The sequence below is a fragment of the Scyliorhinus torazame genome, chromosome 20, assembly GCF_047496885.1.
Source record: "Scyliorhinus torazame isolate Kashiwa2021f chromosome 20, sScyTor2.1, whole genome shotgun sequence".
NCBI lineage: Eukaryota > Metazoa > Chordata > Chondrichthyes > Carcharhiniformes > Scyliorhinidae > Scyliorhinus > Scyliorhinus torazame.
In genome coordinates this window covers 115,372,947-115,396,274 of record NC_092726.1, presented here as the reverse complement: position 1 = coordinate 115,396,274, position 23,328 = coordinate 115,372,947, and positions in this window count along the sequence as shown.

Below are 23,328 nucleotides of genomic sequence, written 5' to 3'. Positions count from 1 at the left end.
CAATCAGCTCAACAAACATAGTGGTCCTGCGAGGCAATGCCGCCCTCCTCTATTATCTGGCTGGGCTGATGCGATACAGTGGAATAATACGCTCAATGAGATCTCCCTCCATCGTGCAAACAGCAGAGTAGCATTACCGTATGCCCCCATCTGTTGGGATAAGGGGAATTAGACGAGTGGAGATTCAATCGCACCGACTGGTGCGCCTTGGACGTCGCCACCGATTCAGGGCATTTTGCCAGAGCAGGGTACTAGGGTAAAAGGAAATATTGCATCCCCACCAGCGACGGGCCCTTTTTGTTGCAGCAACTTGCGATGTCCTATCATATGTTCAAATGTCTGCTTTATACGCCGCTGCCCAATTAATATAGTGCAGGCCCGGACAGTCCATGTTCAAGAACGAACAGTTCAAACGATACATGACATAGATCAGCTTCGTAAACAGTTACAGAATTATTCGTAGCCACAGCAGGCTCCCATCCCGCAGATTGCAGATGTCGTGAGAGGTGTGACAGTCATATAAGCGCATAAATTAAATTAAATTCTCGAGCAGGAGACAGATGAACAACTATAACGCCACAAGTCGTGCGTGGGCAGAGAAATTGTGGATGAATGTTACCATCTTAGAGTCGAATAATATCCCGCAGGGAACCATAAGAACTAAGAGGAGGATGAGGCAGCTCCTCGAGTCCGCTCGGACATTCAATACGATCATGGCTGATCTCACCTTGACCTGCACTCACCTTTCCTGTCACTTCTCCAGAACCCTTCAACCGCTTACTCCTCAACATTTTGACTATCTTCCCCTAGGACTGATCAACCTCCTGGATCCACTGCTCTCTGGAGAGAGTTTTGTGCAGATTTAAGCCCGAGCGATGGAAGTCATTTCTGCTCATCTCAGTTTTAAACCTGCTGTACATCATCTTGTTGGCGGCACGGCGGCACAGTGGTTAGCACTGTTGCTTCAAAGGACCAGGTTCCCTGGTTCGATTCCCTGCTTGAGTTACCGTCTGTGCGGAGTCTGCATGTGTATGTGCGTGTTTACTCCGGGTGCTCCGGTTGTCTCCCACAAGTCCCGAAAGACAGGCTGTTTGGTAATGTTGACATTCTGAATTCTCCCTCAGTGTACCCGAACAAAGGCTGGAATGTGGCGACGAGGGGTTTTCACAGCAACTTCATTGCAATGTTAATGTAAGCCTACTTGTGACAATAAAAATTATTATTAAATTATGGCCAGTAGATCTAGATAGCTGAACAAGAAAAAGCGTCTGCAAAAGTCTCCTGTGTCAATATATTTTATCAGCTCATATACCTGAATCAGACATGCCTTCAATCTTCTACACTCTAGAATGCATTGGCGTTGCATACTTAAACTCATTTTATATAACAAACCCCTCAGCTCTGGAATCAATCTTGTCTACCTCCTCTGAACTGCCTCCGATATAACTACATCTTTCCTCAAATAAGGGACAAAACCTCTACAGAATACTTCAGGTCCTGTCTCACCGATGCCTTGTACATTTGCAGCAGCACTTTCCCACTTTCATACACCAGCCCTTCCGAGATAAAGACCAACATTCCATTTGCCTTCCAGATTACCTGCTGCCCCAGCAGAACAGTTTCATGTGTGATTCGTGTACAAGGGCACGATGGTCCCTCTGCTACGAAGCACTCTGATGTCCCTCTCCATTTATATTGTACGTTTTCAGATGGAAATGTTCCTGTACACCGTTCTGTAATCATAGGCTTTTGGGCGGAGGTTTGATGCTTTCATTCGGCATTGGTTTTCACTGCCGGATCATCAGGGTCAAGTTTCCGTTAAACTGAACTCTGAACTCATGAACTATTTGGGCTGCAATTAACCATTGCACTAGCATGGGAAATAAAGGCACATCGTTCCTGTCGAACCCTGGACATTGAGATGAGTATCTGTGCCTCGCTCGATCTTTCTCTCGCGTTCTCTCTGACTAACAATACTGCCTAGAAGCTGCGTTCTGAACCTGCAGAATCGGCGTTGTGGCCTGGATGAATCAGCAGTGAAAAGCAATGCCGAATGGAAGCAAAAACCCTCCCACCAAAAGACTATAATACAGAAAGTTGGACTGAAAGACGCCCAACTGAAACAAAGGGCAGGATTCTCCATCGGCCGACACTGGAAACGCGATAGGGTGGCGAATCGGTCGTGGCGCCATCGCTGTGGTGGAGCATTCTAATTCATTCCAACCTGCACGTTCAGTTAACGCCATTTGCATATTGTTAGAGGGCCTGAACCAGTATTCTCCGGAGCCTCTGCGATGCTCCGCCTCCACAGCGGGAATTACCGATGGCGGGATTCACTTTCGGTGTTTAAGATTGGAAAAGAGGCGTCGTTACGATGATGGAGTGAGTCCATGTCGGACATGCAGAGGCGCGACCGCTGTCTGGGCTGGTTGGGGAGGGAATGATTTCGGCGGGGTGGGGGAGGCAAGGGGGGGGGGTGATAAGCGGATAGTCCGTCGGGCCGGGGTAACGCACAAGGTACTGGCGCGTCAGGCACGGACCGACATTGGCATGGTCTGAATTTTCATCTTATTATGCACAGCACTAACTGCACACAGTGGCCCCTGGCTGTGCAGAGTGAATCCCGCCGTATGGGTGGTCACATTCATCACCTGGGCACACGATCTCCACCCTATCACCATCCCTCAACCCCCACCCAACAAACTCCACCGCCAACTGCCCGCCACCCGCCGGAGGGCAAAAATCGCCACACACAGGCCCGGACGGTGTCAGGCACCGACGTGGCCAGGGACTTAGAGGGCAGAGTACCAGAGGGAACGGCTGGGGATGGGTGTAAGTTTGGATGATGGACAGGGTGCAGGCGGTGGCTACAGTTCATCTCGGTGAACTGACTGAACGGGTTAACGCACCATGCCAATATGTCTGCCCTTCACCCCCGACAGGCATTGTAGTTTGTAATTTAACCAGGTGTGGTGGCCTTCATCTAAATCTTCTGAGTCCTGGGAGAGGCTGTGAGGCTGTACGAACTGGAGTTGGTCAGGGAGAGCCATGCAACAGCGTAGCCTGTCCTAGAGGAACAGATTGCAGCCAGCCGGTCAGCCAACAGGCCCAGGATGAGAAGATGTGAAGAAGGCGTCAAATGACGTCTCGTGGGTACAGGCAGCGGCTATAATTCTAGGACCTGCCGGACCGGCGACGTCGCTGACGTCTCTGCCTGAGCATGGGGACCGTGCAGCATATCATGGCACACGCGAGGGTATGGTGGAGGAGATACGCTGCCGCTGGCAATCAAGTTGATGTTAGTGTACAGTGGTTCCAAGACCTGTGCAATGAGTCAACTTCAACGTTGGGTTCTTCCCTGTGGCTCAACTCAGTACAGAGAACAACAGACACATCAACGGTCTGGATAAGACGGTTATTTAATATCTCAAGCTTGGTTTCGTGTACACGGAGATAGACCTGGATAATGCCAAGATCAAAGAACAAAGAACAAAGAACAAAGAAATGTACAGCACAGGAACAGGCCCTTTGGCCCTCCAAGCCCGTGCCGACCATACTGCCCGACTAAACTACAATCTTCTACACTTCCTGGGTCCGTATCCTTCTATTCCCATCCTATTCATATATTTGCAAAATGCCCCTTAAATGTCCCTATCGTCCCTGCTTCCACTACCTCCTCCGGTAGCGAGTTCCAGGCACCCACTACCCTCTGCGTAAAAAACTTGCCTCGTACATCTACTCTAAACCTTGCCCCTCTCACCTTAAACCTATGCCCCGTAGTAATTGACCCCTCTACCCTGGGGAAAAGCCTCTGACTATCCACTCTGTCTATGCCCCTCATAATTTTGTATACCTCTATCAGCTCACCCCTCAACCTCCTTCGTTCCAGTGAGAACAAACCGAGTTTATTCAATCGCTCCTCATAGCTTATGCCCTCCATACCAGGCAACATTCTGGTAAATCTCTTCTGCACCCTCTCTAAAGCCTCCACATCCTTCTGGTAGTGTGGCGACCAGAATTGAACACTATACTCCAAGTGTGGCCTAACTAAGGTTCTATACAGCTGCAACATGACTTGCCAATTCTTATACTCAATGCCCCGGCCAATGAAGGCAAGCATGCCGTATGCCTTCTTGACTACCTTCTCCACCTGTGTTGCCCCTTTCAATGACCTGTGGACCTGTACTCCTAGATCTCTTTGACTTTCAATACTCTTGAGGGTTCTACCATTCACTGTATATTCCCTACCTGCATTAGCCCTTCCAAAATGCATTACCTCACATTTGTCCGGATTAAACTCCATCTGCCATCTCTCCGCCCAAGTCTCCAGACAATCTAAATCATGCTGTATCCTCAGACAGTCCTCATCGCTATCCGCAATTCCACCAACCTTTGTGTCGTCTGCAAACTTACTAATCAGACCAGTTACATTTTCCTCCAAATCATTTATATATACTACAAAGAGCAAAGGTCCCAACACTGATCCCTGTGGAACACCACTGGTCACAGCCCTCCAATTAGAAAAGCATCCCTCCATTGCTACCCTCTGCCTTCTATGGCCTAGCCAGTTCTGTATCCACCTTGCCAGTTCACCCCTGATCCCGTGTGACTTCACCTTTTGTACTAGTCTACCATGAGGGACCTTGTCAAAGGCCTTACTGAAGTCCATATAGACAACATCTACTGCCCTACCTGCATCAATCATCTTAGTGACCTCCTCAAAAAACTCTATCAAGTTAGTGAGACACGACCTCCCCTTCACAAAACCGTGCTGCCTCTCACTGATACGTCCATTTGCTTCCAAATGGGAGTAGATCCTGTCTCGAAGAATTCTCTCCAGTAATTTCCCTACCACTGAAGTAAGGCTCACCGGCCTGTAGTTCCCGGGATTATCCTTGCTACCCTTCTTAAACAGAGGAACAACATTGGCTATTCTCCAGTCCTCCGGGACATCCCCTGAAGACAGCGAGGATCCAAAGATTTCTGTCAAGGCCACAGCAATTTCCTCTCCAGCCTCCTTCAGTATTCTGGGGTAGATCCCATCAGGCCCTGGGGACTTATCCACCTTAATATTTTTTAAGACACCCAACACCTCGTCTTTTTGGATCACAATGTGACCCAGGCTATCTACACCCCCTTCTCCAGACTCAACATCTACCAATTCCTTCTCTTGGTGAAAACTGATGCAAAGTATTCATTTAGTACCTCGCCCATTTCCTCTGGCTCCGCACATAGATTCCCTTGCCTATCCTTCAGTGGGCCAACCCTTTCCCTGGCTACCCTCTTGCTTTTTATGTATGTGTAAAAAGCCTTGGGATTTTCCTTAACCCTATTTGCCAATGACTTTTCATGACCCCTTCTAGCCCTCCTGACTCCTTGCTTAAGTTCCTTCCTACTTTCCTTATATGCCACACAGGCTTCGTCTGTTCCCAGCCTTTTAGCCCTGACAAATGCCTCCTTTTTCTTTTTGACGAGGCCTACAATATCACTCGTCATCCAAGGTTCCCGAAAATTGCCGTATTTATCTTTCTTCCTCACAGGAACATGCCTGTCCTGTATTCCTTTCAACTGACACTTGAAAGCCTCCCACATGTCAGATGTTGATTTGCCCTCAAACATCTGCCCCCAATCTATGTTCTTCAGTTCTCGCCTAATATTGTTATAATTAGCCTTCCCCCAATTTAGCACATTCATCCTCGGACCACTCTTATCCTTGCCCACCAGTACTTTAAAACTTACTGAATTGTGGTCACTGTTACCAAAATGCTCCCCTACTGAAACATCTACCACCTGGCCAGGCTCATTCCCCAATACCAGGTCCAGTACCGCCCCTTCCCTAGTTGGACTGTTTACATATTGTTTTAAGAACCCTTCCTAGATGCTCCTTACAAACTCCGCCACGTCTAAGCCCCTGGCACTAAATGAGTCCCAGTCAATATTGGGGAAGTTGAAGTCTCCCATCAACACAACCCTGTTGTTTTTACTCTTTTCCAAAATCTGTCTACCTATCTGCTCCTCTATCTCCCGCTGGCTGTTGGGAGGCCTGTAGTATACCCCCAACATTGTGACTGCACCCTTCTTATTCCTGATCTCTACCCATATAGCCTCACTGCCCTCAGAGGTGTCCCCTCACAGTATAGCTGTGATATTCTCCCGAACAAGTAGCGCAACTCCGCCTCCCCTTTTACATCCCCCTCCATCCCGCCTGAAACATCTAAATCCTGAAACGTTTAGCTGCCAATCCTGCCCTTCCCTCAACCAGGTCTCTGTAATGGCAACAACATCATAGTTCCAAGTAGTAATCCAAGCTCTAAGTTCATCTGCCTTACCCGTAATGCTCCTTGCATTAAAACATCTGCAATTCAGGCCACCAGACCCGCTGTGTTCAGCAACTTCTCCCCGTCTGCTCTGCCTCAGAGCCACACTGGCCCTATTCCCTAGTTCTTCCTCAATGCTCTCACCTTCTGACCTATTGCTCCCGTGCCCACCCCCCTGCCATACTAGTTTAAACCCTCCCGTGTGACACTAGCAAACCTCGCGGCCAGGATATTTATGCCTCTCCGGTTTAGATGCAACCCGTCCATCTTATACAGGTCACACCTGCCCCGGAAGAGCTCCCAGTGGTCCAGATAACGGAAACCCTCCCTCCTACACCAGCTGTTTAGCCACGTGTTTGTCTGCTCTATCTTCCTATTTCTAGCCTCACTGGCACGTGGCACAGGGAGTAATCCCGAGATTACAACCCTCGAGGTCCTGTCTTTTAACTTTCTGCCTAGCTCCCTGAACTCCTGCTGCAGGACCTCATGCCCCTTCCTGCCTATGTCGTTAGTACCAATATGTACAACGACCTCTGCCTGTTTGCCCTCCCCCTTCAGGATTCCCTCTACCCGTTCGGAGACATCCTGGACCCTGGCACCAGGGAGGCAACATACCATCCTGGAGTCTCTTTCACGTCCACATAAGCGCCTATCTGTGCCCCTGACTATAGAGTCCCCTATTACTATTACTCTTCTGCGCTTTGACCCTCCCTTCTGAACATCAGAGCCAGCCGTGGTGCCACTGCTCTGGCTGCTGCAGTTTTCCCCTGATAGGCTATCCCCCCCCGACAGTATCCAAAGGGGTATATCTGTTCGAGAGGGGGACAACCACAGGGGATTCCTGCACTGACTGCCTGCCCTTTCTGGTGGTCACCCATTTCTCTGCCTGCACCTTGGGTGTGACCACATTTACATAACTGCGATCTATGACGCTTTCCGCCACCTGCATGCTCCTAAGTGCATCCAATTGCTGCTCCAACCGAACCATGCGGTCTGTGAGGAGCTGCAGTTGGGTACACTTTCTGCAGATGAAGCCACCCGGGACGCTGGAAGCCTCCCGGACCTGCCACATCTCACAGTCAGAGCACAGCACCCCTCTAACTGACATTGCGTCAATTAATTAAAATTTGTCTTTTTTTTTTTTAATACTTTTTTTTAAATTGCAAAGTTACTGTCAACTATCTGTTTCCTAGCACTAGATTTCTAATAGAAATGCGATAGCTAACTATAATACTCTCCGATCTCTGGCTTAGATATCCTCTAAATTATAATTAAGTTATTATGTTTAATTAGTTCCCAAATACTCAAATTTTTTTTTTAAATTTCGGTTAGAATCCCAACCAGCCACTCAGGTCACAGCTTTTCTGTGATGTCACTTCAGTTTCCCCCGACACAGAATTTGAAAAAAGGTATAAAAGTAAAAATCACTTACTTACCTTCTGAGTGTCTGAGATGTTCTCAGGTTCTCTCGCTGACAGAGACTGCTCCTCCACCTCCGATCCTTGACCTGCACAATGCTAATAATATAATAATATAATATGGCACTTACCTTACACCAATGGGTCTTATTATTAGGTTAGAGGAGGAGGGTGGGTGGGAGACACTACACGTGTAGTGTCTCGGGTTTCCTCTCCACCAGAATTTATTGGTTGGGGGGGGGGGGGGGGGGGGGACTTGCCAGAGGTCGAACTTCCGGTTCCCGCCTTATATAACAACAAATAAAACAGAAAAGAAGAACAGACACGGGACCAGGCAAGGCTTTTTAAATTCACTACTCACCTCCCAGAAGGCCCCTGCGCACCGCTGCCGCCGAAATCCAAAGGGCTGCTCCTGGAAAGGTAAGGTTTTTAAATACACTACTCACCTCCCAGAAGGCCCCTGCGCACCGCTGCCGCCGAAATCCAAAGGGCTGCTCCTGTAAAGGTAAGGCTTTTAAATACACTACTCACCTCCCAGAAGGCCCCTGCGCACCGCTGCCGCCGAAATCCAAAGGGCTGCTCCTGTAAAGGTAAGGCTTTTAAATACACTACTCACCTCCCAGAAGGCCCCTGCGCACCGCTGCCGCCGAAATCCAAAGGGCTGCTCCTGTAAAGGTAAGGCTTTTAAATACACTACTCACCTCCCAGAAGGCCCCTGCGCACCGCTGCCGCCGATCGATCAACTAAACATTATAAAACCACGTCAATTGTACAATTTCGAAAAATCAATAGTTCACCCCAGTTGGACTCAATCCAAACCCTGAAGCTGCCCAACTCCAATCAATCCTATTAAATTCAAGTAGGCTCATTCTTACATTTGTGAATTTGCATCCGGATTAAAATTCCCACATGGTGTTCAAAACTATCCTGGAATCATGCCTCTGGCCAGAAAACCTGACTGCAGGTTTTTGTCAACTATTTGGACTTAAATCACTTAAATGATTAAACTTCAAAAATCGCAACTGCAGAGAAGAGGTGCTTTGAAACGGAAATAACGAACATGAATGACATAAATTTCTCTGCGATTTGTTCTCGACGCTTCTGCCATCTGCAATTTAAAAAATCCTCAAGGTTAATTCCCCAGAAATATAAACCTTAATAATAACATTACTCTACGAATCTCCCCAAAATAAACGAAACACGATACTTTTGCTCGTAAAGTTCACAGATAATCATTCGCCTACTGTTGCTGCACAGCAAGCTGACACTCTTTTGGCTAAAATAATGAACTACCCTTTTTCATTTTCAGACTTAAACGAATTATTTTATTAATTAATCTTTTCCTTTTCATTTAAGTCAACCTCAACATCTGATTTCAAAGCATCACCTATCATTTAGAAGATTTAAATGTTAAAGTCATTTCACTCAAACACATTATGATCTACCAATCATTTATTCACTCAAATTGTGATTGTTCACTGGTGTTATTGAATTTCCATCAATCCATAATTTAATCTTGACTCAAGTAATTCAAATACGTGTTTCGGGGCAGTTAAAAAACAATTAATCGCAAGCTGAAAAAGTTAACTTTCGTGCTCCAATTTATGTTCCTCTGTCTTTTTTTTCGTCAAAAGCAATTCAAATTCTGTTACTTTACCAAGTTTAAAGAAATCTAATCAATTCACTTTTCTCCAAAGCTGCCGTAAGTAGTGGGGTTTTAAATCGTGTTGTACATACAGACTCAGAATAATGACATCAGTTTTGTCTGACTTGTAACTTCCTCTGAGCCTCTCTGTGCTAATCCTGTTTTGGCCTCCATCGAATCGTCGCAGAGTCCAAACCTTTCCACTCTTTTTAACGTGCTCCGGTTTATCCAGCACTGCTCATCGGCGTGACACAAAAGTCCGTCTTGCCCACCCAACATTTGCGAGTTCTCAGTGTTGCTTGTGTCTGCCGCTACCTACTCACAACTTTCACCCCTTGTTCGGGTCGCACAACCTATGGACTCGTCCGTCTGATAGACTATAGATCTATCTACTGGGTGGTAAATTAAAATGCACTCACCCGTGAAGGAGGCGTATCGTGGGCGATAATGCTCGCTGTGCGCAAAATTGTAGGATAGTTTTTAAGAATTGACTTGAGGCAGCCTTAACGTGGGGTTCCTCCCTCTTTGTTAGGCCGCAGGTTAATAAACAGAGCAGGCACACAACAACCTTGAATAAGACGGCTATTTATTATCTCAGCTTGGTTTCGTGTACATGGAGATGGACCTGGATAATGCCAAGATCGATCCACTAAACACTGATTAAAAACGCATCAATTATACAATTTCCAAAAATCGATAGCCCACCCCAGTTGGACTCGATCCAATCCCTGAAATATAATTATGATCAACCTATGATTGAGACTCATCCTGTCACCTGTTGTTTACCAAAAGCTCTTTGTCAATCTTAAGTTGTTTGCGCCATCCACTCAGCACCTATTGTTCATCAGGGACAGGATGTCAGAACTGGCGTCCTCTTTACTCCAGGGATTGTTTCAGAGGGACGGGATATCAGAAGTGTCTTCCTTTTCACTTCGTAGATTTTTCCAGAGGATATTGGTGGTCACTGATAAAACTTGCTCACCTCCAGTATGTAATCTGCTGATCATATATCTCCTCTTTCTCAAAATCACGGGCAAGTTAGATAGCCAAAATCCCTTTAGGCGTTGTGGCCACTGCTTGTAGCTAGCCTTTACATGATTATTACTGCTGTGTCCTAAAATACAGGTGTAATGGTTGATAATGATTATACAGTACACATTGTATAATTAATCTCAATCCTTCATAAACTAACTTATGTAAAATTATTCTAGTGGCATCCTAGCTATTCAGCTTTAAGTGGTCTGGTCGCTGGACACCCCCTTCAAGCCTTTCAAATTATAACTGTGACAACTTGTTCTAGATTGCACCACAAGAGGAACGTACACATTAACAACCCATGTTATTGTTTTATATACCAGGATCATATCACCTCTCATCCTTCTAAATGCCAGTGACTATACACCCAAACTGTTTAATCTTTCCTCATACGTCAACGCATTCATCCCGGAGTCAACCTGATGAACCTCCTCTGAACTGCCTCCACCGCCACTACGTCATCCTCAAATAATGAGACTAAAACTGGACACAATACTCCTGATGTGGTCTCACCAACACGCTACACAATTGGAACAATACTTCTCTACATTTACACTCCAGTCCTTCTGCAATAACTAAGAACATTCCATTTGTCTTTCTTAATACATATTGTACCTGCATGCTGGCGTTCTGCATGATTCATGAACAAAGATACCAGGTCCATCTGCCCAGGCACATTTCCAATCTGCTTTCCACATTTTAAAACAAATTTAGAGTTCCCAATTCATATATTCCAATTAAGGGGCAATTTAGTGTGACCAATCCACCAACCCTCCACATCGTCAGGTTGTGGGGGCGGAACCCACGCAGACACGGGAAAAATGTGCAAACTCCTCACGGACAGTGACCCAGACACTGGATCGAACCTGGGGCCTCGGCGCTGTGAGGCAGCAGTGCAAAGCACTGCACTACCGTGCTGCCTGAATTTCCTTTCCATGTAACTAATAATTTGTCTGACTGTTATTTTTCGGTCAAAACGGATAACCACACACTTATCCACATTAAGCTCCATCTGCCAACCTTTGCCCCTATCTCCAATCCTACGTGTATCTTTTCCAAAATCTGCATCTTCTTCTCGCTGCCTGCTTTCCCATTTATATAAAAATCACCACAACTTTTGCTATGTTACACTCCGTCCCTGCTTGCAGATCATTGATATTGATTGTAAGCAGTTGAAGTCCGAGGATTGGCCTGGGCAGCACGTCACTAGTTCCAGGTCGACAGTTAGAGAAGAAGCCATTGAATCTGACCCTCTGCTTTCTGCCAGCCAGTTAATCCTCAATCCAGTCTAGTAATATGCCCCCAATCCCCTGCGATCTCACTGTTGGATTAATCTTTTTTATGTGGCACCTTGTCAAAAGCCTTCTGGAAGACCAGACATTACACAGCCACAGGTTCCTCATTGTCGACATTGCGGGTTTCGTCCTCAAAGAACTCAAACAAGATTCTGAAGCAGGATGTAGCCTTCATAAAACCTTGCCGGCAATGATGGATTGAGCTTTGTCTTTGCAAACGTTCAGTCGTCTCCTCCATAATGGTTGACTCCAGCAACTTCCCCACCCCAGCGGTCATGCTAACCGGTCTACAGTTCCCTCATATTTGTCTCTCTCATTTTTGGAATAAGGGAGTCACATTAGCGTGCTTGCAATCCACCGGGACCTATCAAGGTTCCAGGGAATTTAGAAAGATCATAAACAATACATTCAATGTCTCTGCTGCCAGCTTCTTAATACCCTAGAGTGATGGCCATCAGCTCCCGGATATCTATCTGCCGTTAGAGGTGGCGGAGGAGCATTGAGGTGGCGGAAATGTAGACAGCAGTTATATAAATGTGGTCACACCCAAGGTGCAGGCAGAAAAGAAGCACGATAACACTGTGGATAGCACAATTGCTTCACAGCTCCAGGGTCCCAGGTTCGATTCCGGCTTGGGTCACTGTCTGTGCGGAATCTGCACATCCTCCCCCTGTGTGCGTGCGTTTCCTCCGGGTGCTCCGGTTTCCTCCCACAGTCCAAAGATGTGCAGGTTCGGTGGGTTGGCTATGATAAATTGCCCTGAGTGTCCAAAATTGCCCTTAGTGTAGGGTGGGGTTACTGGGTTATGGGGATAGGGTGGAGGTGTTGACCTTGGGTAGGATGCTCTTTCCAAGAGCCGGTGCAGACTCGATGGGCCGAATGGCCTCCTTCTGCACCGTAAATTCTATTATAATCCTATGATAATGGGTGACCACCAGAAAGGGCAGGCAAGTCAGTGCAGGAATCCCCTGTGGTTGTCTCCCTCTCGAACAGTATATCCCTTTGGTTACTGTTGCGGGGGGGTGGCTATCAGGGGAAAACAGCAGCAGCCAGAGCAGTGGCACCACGGCTGACTATGATGTTTAGCAGAGAGGGCCAAAGCGCAGAAGAGCAATAGGCATAGGGGACTCCATAGTCAAGGGCACAGATAGGTGCTTCTGTGGACGGGAAAGACACTTCAGGATGGTATGTTGCCTCCCTGGTGCCAGGGTCCAGGATGTCTCCGAATAGGTAGCGGGCATCCTGAAGGGGGAGGGCAATCAGGCAGAGGTCGCTGTACATATTGGTACTGACGACATAGGCAGGAAGAGGCACGAGATCCTGCAGCAGGAGTTCAGGGAGCTAGACAGAAAGTTAAAAGATCTGACCTCTCGGGTTGTTATCTCTGGAATACTGGCTGTGCCACGTGCCAGTGAGGCTAGAATTAGGAAGATAGAGCAGCTAAACACGTGGCTGAACATTTGGTGCAGGAGGGAGGCTTTCCGTTTTCTGGACCACTGGGGCCTCTTCCGATGCAGGTATGACCTATATAAGAAGGACGGTTTGCATCTAAACAGGAGACGCATAAATATCCTGGCCGCGAGGTTTGCTAGTGTCACACGGGAGGGTTTAGATTACTATGGCAGGGGGGTGGGTACCGGAGCAATAGGTCAGAATGTGAAAGCGTTGAGGGACAACAAGGGAATAGGGCCAGTATGGCTCTGAGGAAGAGCAGACAGAGCGATGTTGCTGAAAACAGCCGCTCTGGTGGCCTGAAGTGCATATGTTTTAATGGAAGAAGTATTACGGGTAGGGCAGATGAACTCAGAGCTTGGAGTACTGCTTGGAACTATGATATTGTGGCCATTACAGAGAACTGGTTGAGGGAAGGACAGGATTGGCAGCTAAACGTTCCAGGATTTAGATATTTCAGGCGGGATAGAGGGAGATGGAAAAGGATGGCGGAGTTGCGCTACTGGTTAGGGAGAATAGCACAGCTGTATTACGGGAAGACACCTCAGAGGGCAGCGAGGCTATATGGCAGAGATATTGAATAATGAGCTAAAATGAAAATAGCTCATTGTCACAAGTAGGCTTCAAATGAAGTTACTGTGAAAAAGTAGTCGCCACATTCCGGCGCCTGTTCGGGGAGACTGGTACGGGAATTGAACTGTGCTGCTGGTCTCCCTTGGTCTGCTTTCAAAGCCATCGATTTAGCCCTGTACTACACATAAAAAGAAGGGTGCAGTCACAATGTTGGGACTTTACTAAAGCCCTCCCAACAGCCTGTTTATTTGGGAGATAGAAGAGCAGATAGGTGGACAGATTTTGGAAACAAGTAAAAACAACAGGATTGTTGTGATGGGAGACTTCAACTTCCCCAATATTGACTGGACTCACTTAGTGCTAGGAGCTTGGACGGGCAGAGCTTGTAAGGAGCACCCAGGAAGGCTTTTTAAAACAATGTGTAGCCTGTCCAAAGAGGGAAGGGGCTGTACTGGACATAGCATTGGGGAATGAGCCCTGCCAGATGGTAGAAGTTTCAGTAGGGGAGCACTTCGGGTATAGTGACCACAATTCAGAAAGAATTAAAGTGCTGGTGGACAAGGATAAGTGTGGCCCTAGGATGAATGTGCTAAATTGGGGGAAGGCTAATTACAACAATATTCGGCGGGAACTGAAGAACCTAAATTGGGGGAGGATGTTTGAGGGTAAATCAACATCTGACATGTGGAAGGCTTCCAAATGTCAGTTGAAAGGAATTCAGGACAGACATGTTCCAGTGAGTAAGCAGGATAAATACGGCAAACTTCGGGAACCTTGGATAACGAGAGATATTGTCGGCCTCGTGAAAAAGAAAAATGAGGCATTTGTCAGGGCTAGAAGGCTGGGAACAGACGAAGCCTGTGTGGAATATAAGGAAAGTAGGAATGAACTTAAGCAAGGAGTCAGGAGGGCTAGAAGGGGTCACGAAAAGTCATTGGCAAATAGGGTTAAGGAAAATCCCAAGGCTTTTTACACGTACATAAAAAGCAAGAGGGTAGCCAGGGAAAAGGGTGACCCACTGAAGGATCGGCAAGGGAATCTATGTGTGGAGCCAAAGGCAATGGGCGAGGCACTAAATGAATGCTTTGCATCAGTATTCACCGAAGAAGAGGCTGTTTAGCACAGGGCTAAATCGCTGACTTTGAAAGCAGACCAAGGCAGATCAGCAGCACGGTTCAATTCCCGTACCAGCCTCCCCGAACAGACGCCGGAATGTGGCGACGAGGAGCTTTTCGCAGTAGCTTGATTTGAAGTCAACTTGTGACAATTAGCGATTTTCATTTCATTTCAAAAGGAATTCGTGGATGTTGAGTCTGGAGAAGGGTGTGGACATAGCTTGGGTCACATTGAGATCCAAAAAGACGAGGTGTTGGACGTCTTGAAAAATATTAAGGTATATAACTCCCCAGGGCCGGATGGGATCTACCCCAGAATACTGAAGGAGGCTAGAGGAAATTCCTGAGGCCTTGACAGCAAACGTTGGAACCTCACTGTCTTCAGGTGATGTCCTGGAGGACTGCATAATAGCCAATGTTGTTCCTTTGTTTAAGAAGGTTATCAAGGATAATCCAGGGAACTACAGGTCGGTGAGCCTTACGTCAGTGGTAGGGAACATACTGGAGAGATTTCTTCGAGACAGGATCTTCTCCCATTTGGAAGCCAATGGTCCTATATGTGAGAGGCAGCATTGTTTTGTGACCGGTAGGTCGTGTCTCACTAACTTGATAGAGTTTTTCGAGGAGGTCACAAAGATGATTGATGCAGGTAGGGTAGTGGATGTCGTCTATATGGACTTCAGTAAGGCGTTTGACAAGGTTTCTCATGGTAGACTGGGAATCAAGGTGAAGTCACACGGGATCTGGGGTGAGCTGGCAAGCTGGATACAGAACTGGCTGGGTCATAGAAGGCAGAGAATAGCAATGAAAGGGTGCTATTCTAATTGGAGGGCTGTGACTAGTGGTGTTCCTCAGGGATAAGTGTGGGGATCTTTGCTGTTCGTAATATTTCTAAAAAAATTAAGGAAAATGTAACTGGTCTGGTTAGTAAGATTGCAGACGACACAAAGGTTGGTGGAATTGTGGCTAGCGGTGAGGACTGTCAGAGGATACAGCAGGATTTAGATTGTTTGGAGACTTGGGCGGAGATATGGCAGGTGGAGTTTATTCCAGACAAATGTGAGGTCATGCATTTTGGAAGGTCTAATGCAGGTAGGGAATATACAGTGAATGGTAGAACCCTCAAGAGTATTACAAGTCAGAGAGATCTAGGTGTACAGGTCCAGTGGTCACTGAAAGGGGCAACACAGGTAGTGAAGGTAGTCAAGAAGGCAGACGGCATGCTTGCCGTCATTGGCCGGGGCATTGCGGATAAGAATTGGCAAGTCATGTTGCAGCTATATAGAACCTTATTTAGGCCACACTTGGAGTATAGTGTTCAATTCTGTTCGCCACACTCCCAGGTGGATGTGGAGGCTTTGGAGAGGGTGCAGAAGAGATTTACCTGGTATGAAGGGCATTGGCTTTGAGGAGCGGTGGAATTATTTTATTAATTCCTTATTTTATTCAAAACCTTCTCCCAATTGATTGTTATTTCATTAAGTTGCTCTGCTTTAACTACGGCACTTGGAAAAAATATTATTCTCTCCCGTGAAGACAGAGGCAAAATATTGGTTAAGTGCCTCCGCCATCTCTGTTATTATTTCCTCACTGTATACTCCACTGAAGGGCCAACAGTTGGCTATTCAGTTCCTCTGTCTATAGTTACAGAAGCACTTGGTATCAGAGTTAATGTTTTCTGCTAGTTTCCGTTCGTAGTTCATCTTAGCTTTTTTGATTCCACTTTTATTCCCATTTTGCTGACCGCTAACGTGCTCCCAATCCTCCAGCATATCATGAGCTTTTGCATCATGGTATGCCCGAAATTTGTGAACAAACGTTTTTACCTAGATACCATATTTACCAACTGGCCATGCTTCGCGACGCACGTCAACAGACCTTTGCAACCCTGCCAACCGACAATCGTGACTCACCATTTCCATTTGTCATTAATATGACAGGTGAGCTTCATGTGGCAATCTGCTTTCTGAGTCAATGATACATTTCTGATAGTGGCGTGTTCTAATGATTTAACTTCTCACTGCTTCCGTAGAAAAAAGTAAAGAGGTTCGCCTTCGAACTCACACATGCTCCACACAGGCTATCGCCACACTCTGGCACTCCATCTCTCACACACATTCTCACACTCCGACACGCAAACAAGCTCCCGCACATACCATTCCTCACACTGTCACTGGCACTATCACACACACTCTGACACTCAGGTTCTCCTACACACTCTGACAATCTGGCTCGCAGTTACAGAGACAGCTACAACCCAGAGTGCAGTGGGCCACCCAGAAAAACACACTGACAATTAGAACTGAATCACTGAATGGCCACATTTACAGAAGCAGCTAAACCCCAGAGTGCAGTGGACCCACCCAGAGAGACACACTGACTATTGGAACTGAATCACTGAATGGTCCCAGTTACAGAGGCAGCTACACCCCAGGGTGCAGTGGAACCACCCAGAGAAACACACTGACAATTGGAACTGAATCACTGAATGGCCACAGTTACAGAGGCAGCTGCACCACAGAGTGCAATGGAACCACCCAGAGAAACACACTTACAATTGGATCTGAATCACTGAATGGTCACAGTTACAGAGGCAGCTACACCCCAGAGTGCAGTGGAACCACCCAGATAAACACACTGACAATTGGAACTGAATCAATGAATGGTCACAGTTACAGAGACAGCTACACCCCAGAGTGCAGTGTACCCACCCAGAGAAACACACTGACAATTGGAACTGAATCACTGGATGGTCGCAGTTACAGAGGCAGCTACGCCCCAGAGTGCAGTGGACCCACCCAGAGAAACACACTGACAATTGGAACTGTATCACTGAATGATCAGAGTTACAGAGGCAGCTACATCCCAGAGTGCAGTGGAACCACCCAGAGAAACACACTGAAAATTGGAACTGAATCACTGAATGTTCACAGTTACAGAGATAGCTACACCCCAGGGTGCAGTGGAACCACCCAGAGAAACACACTTACAATTGGAACTGAATTCCTGAATGGTCACAGTTACTGAGCCAGCTACACCCCAGAGTGCAGTGGAACCACCCAGAGAAACACACTGACAATTGGAACTGAATCACTGAATGGTCACAGTTACAGAGACAGCTACACCCGAGAGTGCAGTGGACCCACACAGATAAACACACTGACAATTGGAACTGAATCACTGAATGGTCACAGTTACAGAGACAGCTACACCCCAGAGTGCAGTGGAACCACCCAGAGAAACACACTGACAATTGGAACTGAAGCACAGAATGGTCAGAGTTACAGAGGCAGCTACATCCCAGAGTGCAGGGGAACCACCCAGAGAAACACGCTGACAATTGGAACTGAATCACTGAATCGTCACAGTTACAGAGACAGCTACATCCAAGAGTGCAGTGGAACCACCCCGAAAAACACACTGACAATTGGAACTGGATCACTGAATGGCCAGAGTTACAGAGGCACCTACATCCGAGATTGCAGTGGAACCACCCAGAAAAACACACTGACAATTGGAACTGAATCACTGAATGTTCACAGTTACAGACGCAGCTACACCCCAGATTGCAGTGGGCCACCCAGAGAAAAATACTGACAATTAGAAATGAATCACTCAATGGTCACAGTTACAGAGGCAGCTGCACCGCAGAGTGCAGTGGAACCACCCAGAGAAACACACTGACAATTGGAACTGAAACACTGAATGGTCTCAGTTACAGAGGCAGCTACACCCCAGAGTGCAGTGGACCCACCCAGAGAAACACACTGACTATTGGAACAGAATCACTTAATGGTCACAGTTACAGAAGCAGCTAAACCCCAGAGTGCAGTGGACCCACCCAGAGAGACACGCTGACTATTGGAACTGAATCACTGAATGGCCCCTGTTACAGAGGCAGCTACACCCCAGAGTGCAGTGGAACCACCCAGAGAAACACACTGACAATTGGAATTGAATCACTGAATGGTCACAGTTACAGAGGCAGCTGCACCACAGAGTGCAATGGAACCACCCAGAGAAACACACTTACAATTGGATCTGAATCACTGAATGGTCACAGTTACAGAGGCAGCTACACCCCAGAGTGCAGTGGAACCACCCAGATAAACACACTGACAATTGGAACTGAATCACTGGATGGTCGCAGTTACAGAGGCAGCTACACCCCAGAGTGCAGTGGACCCACCCAGAGAAACACACTGACAATTGGAACTGTATCACTGAATGATCAGAGTTACAGAGGCAGCTACATCCCAGAGTGCAGTGGAACCACCCAGAGAAACACACTGAAAATTGGAACTGAATCACTGAATGTTCACAGTTACAGAGATAGCTACACCCAGGGTGCAGTGGAACCACCCAGAGAAACACACTTACAATTGGAACTGAATTCCTGAATGGTCACAGTTACTGAGCCAGCTACACCCAAGAGTGCAGTGGAACCACCCAGAGAAACACACTGACAATTGGAACTGAATCACTGAATGGTCACAGTTACAGAGACAGCTACACCCCAGAGTGCAGTGGACCCACACAGATAAACACACTGACAATTGGAACTGAATCACTGAATGGTCACAGTTACAGAGACAGCTACACCCCAGCGTGCAGTGGAACCACCCAGAGAAACACACTGACAATTGGAACTGAAGCACAGAATGGTCAGAGTTACAGAGGCAGCTACATCCCAGAGTGCAGGGGAACCACCCAGAGAAACACGCTGACAATTGGAACTGAATCACTGAATCGTCACAGTTACAGAGACAGCTACATCCAAGAGTGCAGTGGAACCACCCCGAAAAACACACTGACAATTGGAACTGGATCACTGAATGGCCAGAGTTACAGAGGCACCTACATCCGAGATTGCAGTGGAACCACCCAGAGAAACACACTGACAATTGGAACTGAATCACTGAATGTTCACAGTTACAGAGGCAGCTACACCCCAGATTGCAGTGGGCCACCCAGAGAAAAATACTGACAATTAGAAATGAATCACTCAATGGTCACAGTTACAGAGGCAGCTGCACCGCAGAGTGCAGTGGACCAACCAGAGAAACACACTGACAATGGGAACTGAAACACTGAATGGTCTCAGTTACAGAGGCAGCTACAGCCCAGAGTGCAGTGAACCCACACAGAGAAACACATTGACAATTGGAACAGAATCACTGAATGGTCACAGTTACAGAGGCAGCTACACCCCAGAGTGCAGTGGACCCACCCAGAGAAACACACTGACTATTGGAACAGAATCACTTAATGGTCACAGTTACAGAAGCAGCTAAACCCCAGAGTGAAGTGGACCCACCCAGAGAAACACACTGACTATTGGAACAGAATCACTTAATGGTCACAGTTACAGAAGCAGCTAAACCCCAGAGTGAAGTGGACCCACCCAGAGAAACACACTGATTATTGGAACTGAATCACTGAATGGTCACAGTTACAGAGACAGCTACAACCCAGAGTGCAGTGGGCCACCCAGAGAAAAACACTGACAATTAGAAATGAATCACTCAATGGTCACAGTTACAGAGGCAGCTGCACCGCAGAGTGCAGTGGACCAACCAGAGAAACACACTGACAATGGGAACTGAATCACTGAATGGTCTCAGTTACAGAGGCAGCTAAACCCCAGAGTGAAGTGGACCCACCCAGAGAAACACGCTGACTATTGGAACTGAATCATTGAATGGTCCCAGTTACAGAGACAGCTACATCCGAGAGGACAGTGGAACCACCCAGAGAAACACACTGACAATTGGAACTGAATCACTGAATGGACGCAGTTACAGAGGCAACTACTCCCCAGAGTGCAGTGAACCCACCCAGAGAAACGCACTGACAATTGGAACTGAATCACTGGATGGTCACAGTTTCAGAGGCAGCTACATCCGAGAGTGCAGTGGACCCACCCAGAGAAACACACTGACAATTGGAATTGAATCACTGAATGGCCACTGTTGCAGAGGCAGCTACATCCGAGAGTGCAGTGCAACCTGCCAGAGAAACACACTGACAATTGGAACAGAATCACTGAATGGTCACAGTTACAGAGGCAGCTACACCCCAGAGTGCAGTGGACCCACCCAGAGAAACACACTGACAATTGGAACTGAATCTCTGAATGGTCACAGTGGAGTGAGGGATATCACTGAAACAATGTTAGATGTGGAGATGGGACTGATGGTGTCTGAGTGGACAGCATGCTCTCTGTTAATATTGGTTGAATAATGTAATCAACACAGTCGAGTGCTTGCAAATAGGTCACTCACTCAAAAAAATAATATTTTCTTTCCCTGAACCAAATATCAGAATCTGTTTGTTCGCATCTTTGCAAAATAAGTTGAACGATGTCACAACCTCAGTATCCCTGAGGTGGTTCCACAGGGTATTAATTAAAAGCATGGAGAATGTATAACCTCAGAGTTTCAGACAGAGAGATTGCCAATCGCAGGAAGGGACACATCACTTCACACTGAAAATGATGTATGCAATTGAAATTGCTGAGAAAATATTCTACCCAATCGTTGCAATTGTTGGTGTTTCTGGTAAGTGACTATCACCATTGAAGTTGTGTAAATCTGTGTGTGAGCGGCTCTCTGATTTTAAACTGTGACTGAAAATGTTTAACGCTGATCTCGTGCTCACTGTTACACAGACGCCTGGTCAACGATATAATTCACTTCATTCAAATCTCGTTCATAATGTCTATGTTTTGAATCAATTTCATCATCTAACAACACACCTGTTTGTAACTCACGGGATCTCTGATCAATAAAGTTGTTATATTGAGTGGAATCTTGTATAATGTTAGATTGGATCTCAGTGAAAGCAATCTCTCTGAAGGAAGGTGTAGTGGGAGTAAGAATAAAATCACACTGAGGGTGGATCACTAATCAGATTGAAATATCTGACAGCGGCGAACAAGAATTTCTGGGAGTATCTGTCAGTTTAGAATTGTACTGAATGTGGGTATCTCGCCAGGGTGGAATATCTGATCCAATTATCTATCTATTACTGGGACTACCTGTCCGTGTGGAATTGTATTGTGTGTGGGTCAGTAACTGGACTGAAATTAGTTGGTTCTGTTTTGAAATGCTGTATTTTATTGGTGAGGGGTCGCTCCATTCTGTGGAGTTCTCTCTGCGTCTTTTAACTTTGGAATAGGTTGAAAACAGGAAAAGATTTTAAGATGTTTGATATTTATCGTATGAAGTGAAATGTCTCTATTTCTGTTTTCTATTGACCTACTCCAACAGGAACATATATCACCCACACTCTAATATTTCATAAAACCCACAGCAGTGCAGCATTCCAATAGGTTTTGTGATATTTTCTCATTTCTATTCACCCTGAAATGAACATACATGTTTGATCAATTTTGATGGGTGTTTTTAAATTGTGTTTCTGCTTCACACGATTTGTGAATCTATTCTCCTGAACCCAGAAACCCCTCCAGTCCATTCACACACTTGTTTTCCAAGGAGTGATTGGGGGACTTATTGTTCTGATCAAAATGCAGCAGCGGACACTGATCTGTCGGACCATTAATTTCCCATTGAAATACCCACTTTGCAAATTCATAATTAATGATGATGTGTGTCTGTAATTAGTTGTATTCTTCCTCTGTATTCACTATCACTCTCAATGTGATTTTGTCTGTAAATTGTGTAATTACCATTCTGCTTCCCGATCCCATACTGTTGATGGGAATGGTGAAGGAGAGTGATCCCAGTGCTGATCCTTGTGGAACACCACTTCCCGCATTCCACCAATCAGCCTAAATCCCTTTAACTCCTCTCCCTGTTTTCTGTGTGTGTCCCCAGCATGTGCCCATTCTGCTGCTGTGTCCCCTAACTCCACTGGCTCTGAGATTACTCATCAGTCTGTTATGTCGGATCTTACTGGCAGCCTTTAGAAAATCAAATTGTTTATCATCCATCATACTACTCAGATCTATTGTTTCTTTTTAGAAAAATATTTTTATTCTCCTCATTTTTCACATTTTCTCCCCAATGTACACCCACCAACAATAAACAATAAACAGCAACAGAAAATTCAATCCCCATAACAGTAACAACGATCCCACCCGCCCACCAACCCCCAAACATCAGACCGCATGTTTACATAATCAAATCACAAAAAGGAATCACGGATTACCCATTCTTAACATACACAGCCCCCCCCCCCCCCGCCCAACCCTCCCCCTCCCAACTAATGTTCGATGTTATCCAGTTCTTGAAAGTGCATGATGAATAACGCCCATGAATTGTAGAATCCCTCCATCCTTCCCCTCAGTTCAAACTTAACCTTCTCAAGAGTGAAGTATTCCAACAGGTCCCCCCGCTACGCCATGGCAAAGGGTGGAGAGGCTGCTCTCCATCCCAACAGGATCCGCCTCCGGGCGACCAATGAGGCGAAGGCTACAACATCTGCCTCTGCATCCGTTTCCAACCCTGGCTGGTC